Source organism: Panicum hallii, chromosome 6 (genome assembly GCF_002211085.1).
Source record: "Panicum hallii strain FIL2 chromosome 6, PHallii_v3.1, whole genome shotgun sequence".
NCBI classification, from domain to species: domain Eukaryota; kingdom Viridiplantae; phylum Streptophyta; class Magnoliopsida; order Poales; family Poaceae; genus Panicum; species Panicum hallii.
Window position 1 is genome coordinate 6716058 of NC_038047.1, and position 11688 is coordinate 6727745.

Here is an 11688-nt window from a genome sequence, read left to right on the forward strand (position 1 = left end):
ATTTATTTGAAAAGTAAGTAAGGAGGACTCAAGACTAATTCGACCCTCAGCCTGATTCTCCGATTCAACCAAAGGCTCAGGGGCTACTCCATATGGAGTGCGATTTTTCAATCGCACACCATATTAGAAATATAATTCGGGGCATGAGCACCTCATAGCTTCGATGCAGCCAAGTAAGTACTCGAAGAAGGACTTCAAGACGGAGCTTCAGAAGAAGCCGAAGACTACTTCGAAAGTACTCGATAAGCCTGCAGTACTCAGCTTCGAAGAGCTCGGGGGCTTGTCAGACCCGGGGCCACGGGACTGTGAACGTAGTTTAAAGAGATTTAAGAGATTAAGTCCATCTTATCTCTTATTTATCTCGTTTATCTCTTATTTATTCCGTTTAAGTAGAAGATAGAGTTAACCGATACAGAAGAAATCTACTCGAGATATGTTTTGATACGATTTCTTAGCTGATATTGGTTAGTATCCTTATAACCTTGGCCACTCGCATATATAAAGGATGAGAGGGACCCCTCTCAAAATAGAAGATCTCTAGATCATACTACACCAAAGGCAATACAAATCATACATGACGTAGGGTATTACGCACCTTGCGGCCCGAACCTGTCTAAGCTTTGTGTTCCTTGCACCTTCAAGTTCCTGATCTCGGCGTCTCCTCACCTAAACTTACCACCTTGAGCATATTCCTAGGTTGGCAGCCGGTAAAATACCGATAGATATCATCTCGTATGAAAATGAAAAAGGAAGAAGATAAATAGTTAGTGGCGCACAAAATATACTAATTTGCAAATAGGAAGGCAGCCTCCCAATTGGCAGCACGCTGATTCGTTTCCATGCAAGGATGATTGATGAGTTCACCGTCCTGTGAATTTCGGAATCATGGCCATTTTGGATTGAAAAGGATAATCCTACAAAAATGTTCCAAGCACTCGCGATAAGATCGGCTGACCACCACACTCTCATTGTGTGGCCGCAGCAGGTACCGAGAAGGATACTGAGTTGAACGGCTCCTAGAAATTAAAACCTGTGGAAGATCGTAACGAACGCTGCCCTGCTCCGTTACCCAATGCGACCCAGGTCGTCGTCTTCTCTGCCATTGGCCATGGCTTCGCCGAGCTTCCAAACCCCTGTGCTAACCGTCGTTCTGTTGCTCGCCGCCGGGGCCGCAGACACAGTGGGGGTGGTTTGCAACTACAAAACGTGCTACTTCGACCGCCAGGAGTGCTCGACCTCGGGCAACTTCACCGCCGGAAGCCAGTACCATGCAAACCTCCTCAATCTCATCGGCGACCTTCCGCCGAGCACCATAGCCAACGACGGCTTTGCCGAAATAACGGCTGGCAGCGCACCGGACAGGGTGTTTGGCCTTGCCATGTGCTACGCCGACCGCAACTTGACGCAGTGCCAAGACTGCCTCCGAAATGTGTCCGGCTATGTGCAGCAGGAGTGCCCGTTCAGCCGACAGGCCAAGATTTCCGGAGACGCCTGCATCCTCCGCTACTCCAACCTGTCCTTCTTCTCCGACGCCGACCGGGAAATCGTGTCCTACGCCTCCTCGGAGGCCTCTCCAGACCCATACGTCAGCGACGCGGCGACTATGAACGCCGAGCGGTGGACTCTGATGAGCGGGCTCGTGTCGGAGGCTGCGAGCTCCTTGCTGCGGTTCGCCAACGGCAGCAAGGAGTACACGGATTCGCAAGGCAACGCTCAGCAGGTGATCTACGGGCTGGCGCAGTGCACCAGGGACCTCAACGACAGCATGTGCAGCGAGTGCCTCCAGAATATGGTAATAGAGCTCAACAGCTCGCGCCCGAACAACACCTATGGTGCCGTCAAGTGCTACAGCTGCTATGTGGCATACAGCATCCGAGAGGACGTCGGCATCACCGTTCCTCTGCCACCGCCGCCGCCGCCGCCGCCACTGACGGTACCACCGGGTTAGTTAGTACCAATATTTCAATAATTAACCTGCCAGCAAGCTGTTCTTTGGGTGCTCAGCTTTAGTTTATATCAAATTAATTAACCTGCTATCGCCTCCAATTCTTCAGCGTTATATATTGCCGGTGTGACTATTGTCTCCGTGATAGTCATCAGCACCTGCATCTTGGTTTCCTTCTTGCTGCGCTGCACCGGCTTCTTGGTTTCCTTCTTGCTGCGCCGCACCGGCATCTTGGTTTGCTTCTTGCTGCGCCGCCGCAGAAGCAAGGGCCGACAGATTGGAGAAGATGTGCCAGGGGAGGAGGCTCCGGAGGACGAGTTTGAGGAACAGGCCGGGCCAAGGCGATTCCGCTACAGCGAGCTGGAGGCTGCAACCAACTTCTTCTCAGAAAAGGAGAAGCTCGGTGAGGGTGGATTCGGGTCGGTGTATCAGGGGCACTTGAAAGATACGGACCTTCACGTCGCCGTGAAAAGGGTGTCCAAGAGCTCTGGTCAGGGGAGGAAAGAGTACAACTCCGAGGTGAAGATTATTAGCCAGCTGAGGCATCGCAACCTTGTTCAGCTCATCGGCTGGTGCCATGACGGCGGCGAGCTCTTGCTTGTGTACGAGCTTATGCCCAACGGGAGCCTCAACACTCACATCCATAGCCAGAACAACGTCATGTCGTGGCAGCTCAGGTACCTAATTAACGAACGAATTGCACATCATCTCTGCAACGTCCTCTCTCCAAATTACATACATATGCATGTTGACTCAATTTCCTAATTAAATTACTTGTGTAATATAATATTTCTAAGGTATGATATTGTGCTCGGCATCGGTTCTGCACTTCTGTACCTGCACCAAGACTCGGAGCGGTGCATCCTCCACCGTGACATCAAGCCAAGCAACATCATGCTGGACGCTTCTTTCACCGCCAAGCTTGGTGACTTCGGGCTCGCGAGGCTCATGGACCGTGACCGACAGTCACACACGACTGCGCTCGCCGGTACCATGTGGTACATGGATCCCGAGTGTTTGCTATCCGGTAAGGCCAGCACATCATCAGACGTCTACAGCTTCGGCGTGGTGCTCCTTGAGGTCGCGTGCGGCAAGCATCCCATCGTGGAAGTATCAGACGACACTGATGAAGAATACGCCACCATCCACCTTGTCCAGTGGGTATGGGAATTCTACGGGCGTGGAAGGATCATTGAGCTGCGGACATGCGGTTGAATGGGAACTTTGACGCCAGGGAGATGGAGAGTGTGCTAGTCACCGGGCTCTGGTGTGCACACCCTGACCGCAACTTGAGGCCGTCCATGAGGCAGGCGATCAATGTTCTGCGGCTCGATGCGCCCTTGCAAAGACTGCCCATGAAGATGCCGGCCTCGACGTTCCTATCACCAGTCATCAGTGGCACGTAGGTCTGAATTCAACTGAACCAAGGGCTGTCACTGGCATGAGCAGTGGAGGCACCGCCCGTTCCAGAATGGCAGCTAGCTTGTTAGGCGTCTTTATTTGTACCTTGTTGCTGGCTTGTTGAGAGAAAAAAGGGAAGTTCGAGAAGCTCTTGCAGAAGAAGTGCCCATGGCATCCAGGTGCCAACCACGCGGCCATCGATTGCTATCACCTCCAGAGGACGTTTAGCAACTCCGGTAGTGGTAAGAAGAACAGGAAGCCTGCAGATAAGAAACCCGAGGATGATGACCAAGAGGACCAAGGGCGCAACCCGAAGTTCTAGGATGCCTCGAAGACCGTCAACGTTATCTTCGGGGGAGATGGGGATTTCGACTCCAGGCGGGACCAGAAGCTGCTTCTTCGGGAGATCATGTCCATCGAGCCGGCGGTGCCACGACCACTCCGTTGGTCGGAGGTCCCCATCTCGTTCTCCCGCGACGACCAGTGGACACGCTTTTTGGAGCCCGGTAAGTTCCCCCGGTCCTGGATCCTGTTGTGGCAGAGGTCAGGCTCACCAAGGTCCTCATCGATGGTGGGAGCAGTCTGAACCTCATCTTCGCCAGCACTCTGAATAAGATGGGCCTGGACTTCAAGGAAATGCTGGTTCCGAGCAAGTCCCCTTTCTACGGCATCGTCCCAGGTAATGCGGCGCACCCACTTGGTACGGTAGTTCTCCCAGTCACCTTCGGCACGAGAGAGAACTACCGCACTGAGTTCATCAAGTTCGAAGTGGCCAGCTTCGAATCTTCTTATCATGCAATATTGGGTCGTCCGGCATTCGCCAAGTTTATGGCAGTGCCACATTACGTTTATCTGCTTCTCAAGATGCTAGGACTAAGTGGAGTACTTACTCTCCGAGGCGACTTGAAGAAGTCGTATGACTGCAATCAAGAGGCGATCCAGTATGCTTCGACTATTCGTGTGCCAGGTGCTTCAGGGGAAGTACTCGCGGCCGCGTAGCAGCTCTCCCAGTCTGGGCTGGAGATTCTCTCGAGAAAGGCTACCAGGTCGAGCATCCAGTCGACTGACAACATGGCTCTCAAGATGATCCAGCTCCAGGAGGGTGATTTATCTAAGACCACTGTCATTGGTGCGGGCTTAGGTGAGAAATAGGAACTCATGCTCGTCACCTTCCTTCGGGCTAACCGAGACATATTCGCGTGGAAACCAGCGGATATGCCAGGGGTTCCCAGGGAGTTGATCGAGCATAGTCTGAATGTACATCCAAAAGCTGTGCCTAAAAACCAACGCCTGCGAAGGTTTGCCCATGATAAGCGTGAGGCCATCAAACGGGAGATAGCTAAACTCCTCGTGGCTGGATTCATTAAAGAAGTAATTCATCCAGAGTGGGTAGCTAATCCTGTCCTTGTACGAAAAAAGAATAATGAATGGAGGATGTGTGTTGATTACACCGATCTCAACAAGCATTGCCCGAAGGATCACTTTGGGCTGTCGCGCATTGATCAAGTCGATGACTCGACGGCAGGCTGCGTTTTGCTTTGTTTCCTTGATTGTTACTCAGGTTATCATCAGATTGCGCTCAAGGAGGAAGACCAAATCAAGACAGCGTTCATCACCCCGTATGGGACATATGCCTACAAAACTATGTCTTTCGGGTTGAAAAACGCAGGAGCAACTTATCAGCGTGCGATCCAGATGTGCTTTGCAGACCAGCTCCATCGGAACATTGAGGCCTACGTGGATGATGTGGTTATCAAGACCAGGGATTCCGACGATTTGATTATAGATTTGGAAGAAACGTTCAGCAGTCTGCGTAGATTTCGGTGGAAGCTCAACCCAACCAAAGTGCGTTTTTAGAGTACCTTCAGGGAAATTGCTCGGGTTTATCGTCAGCAACTGGGGCATTGAAGCCAACCTTGTGAAGATTTCGGCCATCATTGATATGGGGGCTCCGGCCACAATCAAGGATGTGCAGAAGTTAACAGATTGCATGACAGCCTTGAACAGGTTTATCTCCCGACTTGGGGAGAGAGGACTACCCTTCTTTAAGCTCTTGAAACGCCAAGATAAGTTCCAATGGACGAAGGAGGCAGAGCGCGCTCTGCAAGATCTGAAGCATCACCTTCAATCTCCTCCGATCCTTACAGCCCTATTACCGGGGAAGATCTACTACTTTACATTGCGGCAACAACCCATGTTCTCAGCAGTGCTATTGTAGTCGAGCAAGGCGAGGAAGGCCATGCATTCGGACTGCAGAGGCCTACCTACTTCATCAGCGAAGTACTCTCCGAATCCAAGGTACGGTACCCGGCCGTTCAGAAGCTTTTATACGCAATTTTAATCGCATCAAGAAAGCTACGCCATTATTTCGATGAGTACAAGATCACGATGATTACGGATTTCCCGTTGGCGGATATTCTTCATAATCAAGATGCCACGGGGCGTATATCAAAGTGGGCAGTGGAACTGGGGGCTTTTTCAATCAACTTCAAGCCAAGCACTGCAATCAAATCTCAAGCCCTAGTTGATTTTATGGCCGAATGGAGGGAGAATCAAGTTCCAACTCCAGTCAACAAGCTAGAGCACTGGACCATGTATTTTGATGGGTCCCTCAAGCTCGATGGCGGTAGCGCCGGAGTTCTGCTTATTTCTCCACGGGTCGAGCAATTGAAGTATGTACTTCAGATCCTGTGGGCGGTATCCAACAATGAAGCCGAGTATGAAGCCTTGCTTCACGGGCTTCGTTTGGCGATATCACTAGGGATCAAGCGACTACTTTTGTATGGTGACTCTCTTCTTGTCATTCAGCAAGTCAACAAAGAGTGGGACTGCAACAAGGAGACGATGGACGCCTATGTCCAGGAAGTGCGCAAATTGGAAAACAAATTTTCCAGCCTGGAGGTTCATCATGTGCTACGGGAGCACAATGTTGGCGCAGATATCTTGTCCAAGCTGGGGTCAACACGTGCTCAGGTTCCACCGGAAGTCTTTGTTCAGGAGCTCAAACAGCCATCCATCAAGGCTTCATCTCAGATGTCCACCGATGCGGGCCCCCAACACCCCGATCGGGAGGTCATGATGCTGGGTGAGGACTGGAGAGAGGCTTTTATCGACTTCATCCAGGATCAAAGGCTACCGGCAGGAATTGACGCAAGGAGCGCCGAGATGGCACGCGTCACGCGCAGAAGTAAGGGTTTCATCCTAGTTGACAGCAAGCTCTACCGGTGCGGCGCCCGGTCAGGCGTTCTCATGAACTGCGTCACGAAGGAAGATGGCTATGACATATTGCGGGAAATACACGAAGGTGTTTATGGCAACCACGCAGCTTCGAGGACGCTGGTGGGGAAAGCATACAGGGCCAGTTTCTGGTGGCCCACCGTAGTATCCGATGCGGAGGACCTCGTGTGCAGGTGCCAAAACTGCCAGTTCTTCGGCAAGCAGTCTCATGTTCCGGCCCACAGCCTCATCACCATACGGCCATCCTGGCCCTTTGCGTGCTGGAGCCTTGATATATTGGGCCCTTCACAATGGCGCCAGGCGGTTTCACCCATGTGCTGGTGGCTATCGACAAGTTTACCAAGTGGATCGAGTACAAGCCGATAGCCAAGCTCACTCCAGATCGGGTTGTTGATTTCATCTCGGATATCTTGCATCGCTTCGGCTTCCCGAATACCATCATCACAGACTTGGGATCCAATTTCACGGCCAACCAGTTCTAGGAGTTCTGTAAAAATGCATGCATCGAGGTTAAATATGTCTCTGTTGCACACCCACGGACCAACGGTCAAGTCGAAAGGGCGAACGACATGATAATTGATGGCCTCAAGAAGAGAATTTATGATGCAAATAGCAAGAAGGGAGGCAAATGGATACATGAGCTGCCACATATCGTCTGGGGGCTTCGGACTCAGTCGTCCAAAGCCACAGGATAAACTCCGTTCTTTCTCGTGTATGGATTTGAAGCTATCTTGCCGGCCGACATCATGTGGAAATCTCCAAGGGTTGAAATGTATAACGAAGGCGAGGCGAACGAGGTGAGGCACTTAGAGCTCAATTCTGTCAAAGAGACTCATTGCGCTGCTCTTGTTCAGTCAGCTCGATACCTGCAGGGGATTCGGCGATATCACGATCACAACGTGAAGGAACGGTCATTCAGCATAGGCGACTTGGTTCTACGTCGCATCCAAGATGAGTCCGGCCTACACAAGCTCAACTCAAGGTGAGAAGGTCCGTTCGTCGTCAAGCAGGTTACAAGACCAGGGTCATAACGACTACAATATCCCGAGGGCCAAGATGTTCCGAACTCTTGGAACATTCAGAACCTGCTAAAGTTTTATCCATGAGAAGATGTCCGAAGATGGCTGAATCTCCGGGGGCTCAGGCAGTCTCTTTCCCTTGAATCAATTTGGAGGCTATGTGCCACAAGATTCGGGTTGTAAATTTCTCTGTGAACATACGGGGGTTACGGCCACGTGTATCATTTATATAAATCGACTTCATATCATGAATTTTACGGAGGCTACGGCCACGTTCACGTCTTATCGACTTCACATTTTGACGGAAGCTTCGGCTCCGTTCATACCTTCTACGAATCGACTTCTGCCGCGACCTTGGATGGTCGCTCGCGACAGTAGTCGCATTTATTCCAACAAGATCGATCCGTTCGACTAGTCTATACCCAATTTGTTGGATGGGCTCGCATGAAGAGCTGCCTCGACTACATCCTGAGTCATGGCACTCAGGGTAGTTTCGTTTTTCGCCAAAAACACGGCAGTCCCGCGGCGATGCCCGCGTTCGCTCCCAACAAGTTCGATCCATTTTGTCTGGTTCCTACTCGTGGAGCGCGCTCATATGAGGAGCGACCTCGACTACATCCAGAGTCGATGCACTCTGTGTAGCTTCATTTTTTCTCTGCCTTAAGCACAACAATCTCGTGACGATGCTCGCGTTCTTTCCTAACAGGTTAGGCCCGCCCGACCAGGTTATGGCCAACTCGTTGGATGAGTTCCTACTTGGAGCTACGGCTACTTCCAGGGTCGCTGCACCCAGGGTAGCGTCTACTGCTTAGCATTTAGGCCCGGATGACATATCCGCCAAGGCACACACAAGTGGAGACATCAAATAAAATATTTACACAAGGAAGTAAGTACTTGTTTTTTACACCCTACTCCTGGAGTACACTTTGTACTATCTGTCCTGCTACAGGTTGGGCTTCTTGGAGGTAGTGGTCGAATTGGTCCTCGGTGCAATCATCAGCCATGCCCTGAGCAAATATTTCTAGTTGCGCCTCCGGCAAAAAAGACTTTACGAAGGCGAGGGCGTGGCTGACACATGCAACCGGGGCTTCCGAGAGGAACTTGACCACCTTCTGCGGGGCTCCGCGAAGTCGCTCTAACAGGGGCCGCGGGCTTGCTTCGCCTTCTTCTGGTGGATCCACCATGTCCACCAGCTCCTGGGCGGCCCCCCAGAGGTCCTCCAGCTCCCTCTGTCGTCGCTCATCCTTCTCGTCCAGCGTCTTGACTTGCTGAAGGCAGTCGATGAACTGTCGTTCAGTGTCGCCGATCACCTTTTGCATCCTCTCAACGTCATCTGTACGGTGATACAGTAGGTTCTTCTCGTCAGTAAGCAGCTCTTCTTTACACATTAAGATTTTCCTAAGTTCTGTGGTGAAGAGCATTTCAGAATCCAGGATAAATTGATAGATGCAAGTACTCGAGGGAAGCAAGGGCTTACCTTGGTGCGCTTTCTTTTGATCTTTGAGCTGCTCCTCGAGCGCTTTCTTCTGTTCCTCGAGCGCTTTCTTCTGTTCCTCGAGTTATTTTTGGAGCTCGGATTTGGCTTTTTCGAGGTTCTGCATGTCGTTCTTCAGGAGCCATGTTTCTCGAGTCCTTTCTTGCTTCAGCGTGTCGAGCTCCCGCCGCAGATAAAAGTTCTTCATCTTCTCGTCGGAGACACGCTTTTCCAGGACAGCAAGTTCTTGATGCCCACTCACAACCGCTTTCAGTTTTTCTGATTTTTTCTGGGAGTGGGCGATCAAATTCTGCATAGAGGGAGAAATTATGACAAGCAACTTGACAAGGGATACAAGCAGAAAAGTGTTTCGGTCTTACCATGGCAAATTCGTACATTTCCTTGTACGCCTTCTTGAAGGTCTTTATATTGCTGTCCGTCAGCAACAGATCCTCCACCAGATCGGTGGTGATGATATTTTGGTACCCGGACCCGGCCATCGGCAGTTCTCGAGAACCCCCCGAGGTCCCTGCGGCTTCTCCAGGTGGTGTCTGCTGGGCATCTGCAAGTACAAATATCTTTAGCACATTGCGCCTGGGTCTCGGCAGCTAGCCGTGGGCGGTCAGATGCTTACCCGCGCCATCTGTAGGAGCGGCAACAGGGGCCTTGACTTGTTCCTCGCCACCGGCTCCAGCTTCGCCTTCTTGGAGCTCGAGAGGCGGCAAGTCGGGCAGCGTCACGTCCGCCTCAGGGGCTGGCTCTGTGGACGTCGACCCTTCGGGGGCTGATGGCTCGGGGGCTGGAGCAGCCACGACTGGCCCCGCGCTTGAAGATTCCGCTCGGGTTGATGACCCGGGGGTTGAGGTAGTCGTGGCTGGCTTCAGCTGGAGCTTCACGGCGCTTGCAGCCCTGGTGAAGTCGAGTCTGTTATCGTACAAGTCGAAAAAAGAAGAATGTTTATTGTGCAACCAGATGCAAACTTACAGCGCAGACTTCTTTTTGATGGCTTTCTTCACCCGCAAGGCCCGTCGCGGAGTCTCCGTTGCTGGCGGCGGGGTTTGACCAGCTGGCGGCGTGGTCCCCGCCATGACAATGGTGACAGCCGTGGTGGCAGAAGGAAATGCTCCCATCTCTTCGGGCTCGGACCTGGGTGCAGAGGCGACAAGACTACAAACGGACATTGTCAGCATATAACAATATCGATATTTAGCAATTCAGCAAAGCTGCAAACCAATATCCGGAAGATTCGACTGCTTCCGCCTTTCGCTTGCGTGCCACCCGGTGACCTTGCGGTACCAAAGGCAGAGCTTCGGTCAACTCCACGGCTGGCCCGGAGGAGTTGTCCCTCCTCCTCTCTTCCTCGGCCTCCTTCTCTGCCTGGGGGCTCTCGTCCTCCGTGGACTCGCTGCTGCGCTGAGCTGCAGCTACTCAAGCCCTTTTTGCTTCGGCAGCGGCGCTGGGGAGAAGGTGGTCTGGCCGAGGGATGTCGGGCTGTGGTGGGTAGCTGCGGTACAATTCTGTGTGTCCCTGTAGAAGGTTCTCATGTAGTAGTGGCATAACAGAGGTTGTTCCCAACAAAAAGTAGTCGAATACTTACTGGTTTGGGCGGACTTCGTGCGGAAAATAATAATGGGATGTTAGGCACGGCGTCCACGTCCAATAGCACCCGCTGGACTCGGAGGAGTGCAGCTTCATCTGATAGTTCCTCTGCGCACATGCGAGAAGGATCTTCAGTCTCCGCGTACTTGAATCCAAGCTTGTGGCGTAGTTAGACGGGTTGGACTCGACGTTTGAAAAAGGAGAATATGACGGATGCGCCGGTCACTCTTGTCATCTTATGTGCCTCTATGATGTCTAACAGTTCCTCGACCTGATCCATGTCTCCCCTGGAAAGTTCAATATTCCACTCTGGCCTCACTACAGGTGGATTGTTTGATTTTTCTAGGAGTTGGGGGGCATAGTTTTCGATATAGAACCAGTGATTTTTCCACCCGGGAATGTTGGAAGGGAATTTGTATGATAGGTACTTGTCGCCGGCCTGCTGTCGCAGTTGGATGCCGGCGCCCCTAGAACGGAAGGATTCTTTGTGGTGGGTTGTGGTTTGACGCGGAAGAGGAAGCGGAAAAGATCCCAGTGGGGTTCGATTCCGAGGAAGGCTTCACAGAAATGGATAAAAATCGAAATGTGGCAAATGGAGTTCAGGTTGAGGTGATGGAGCTCAAGCCCATAATAATAAAGAAGGCCACGGAAGAAAGAATAAGAGGAGAGGGCCAATCCCCGTTCGGCAAAATGGTAAAATGTGACAATTTCGTCAACATTTTCCATGGGGAAAGGTTCGCGAAATGAGGGGCGCCAGTTGACAAGATTCTTGTCTTGGAGCAATCCCTCGGAAACTAGCCTATTAAGATCATTGAGAGAACACTTACTGTGTATCCACGCCTCGGTCGCCGATTGCGCCTCCTTCTTCCTCCCTTCTATCTCTGATTTCTTAGGCGCCATCTCCGGATCGCTCGCCACGAGTTGCTCGGGGGCTGCGGGGAGAGGGGCGGGGAGATCTGTGGGGTTGGAATTTCTTCGGGAGGATGATGGCAGGATGCGGCTCTTTTTGGGGA

The 11688-nt window shown here is 51.8% G+C and overlaps 1 pseudogene; it reads left to right on the forward strand.

Moving 5' to 3' along the window:
- Positions 1–603: 603 nt before the first annotated feature.
- On the forward strand, positions 604–3505 carry LOC112897298 (annotated as a pseudogene).
- The last annotated feature ends 8183 nt before the right edge of the window (positions 3506–11688 follow it).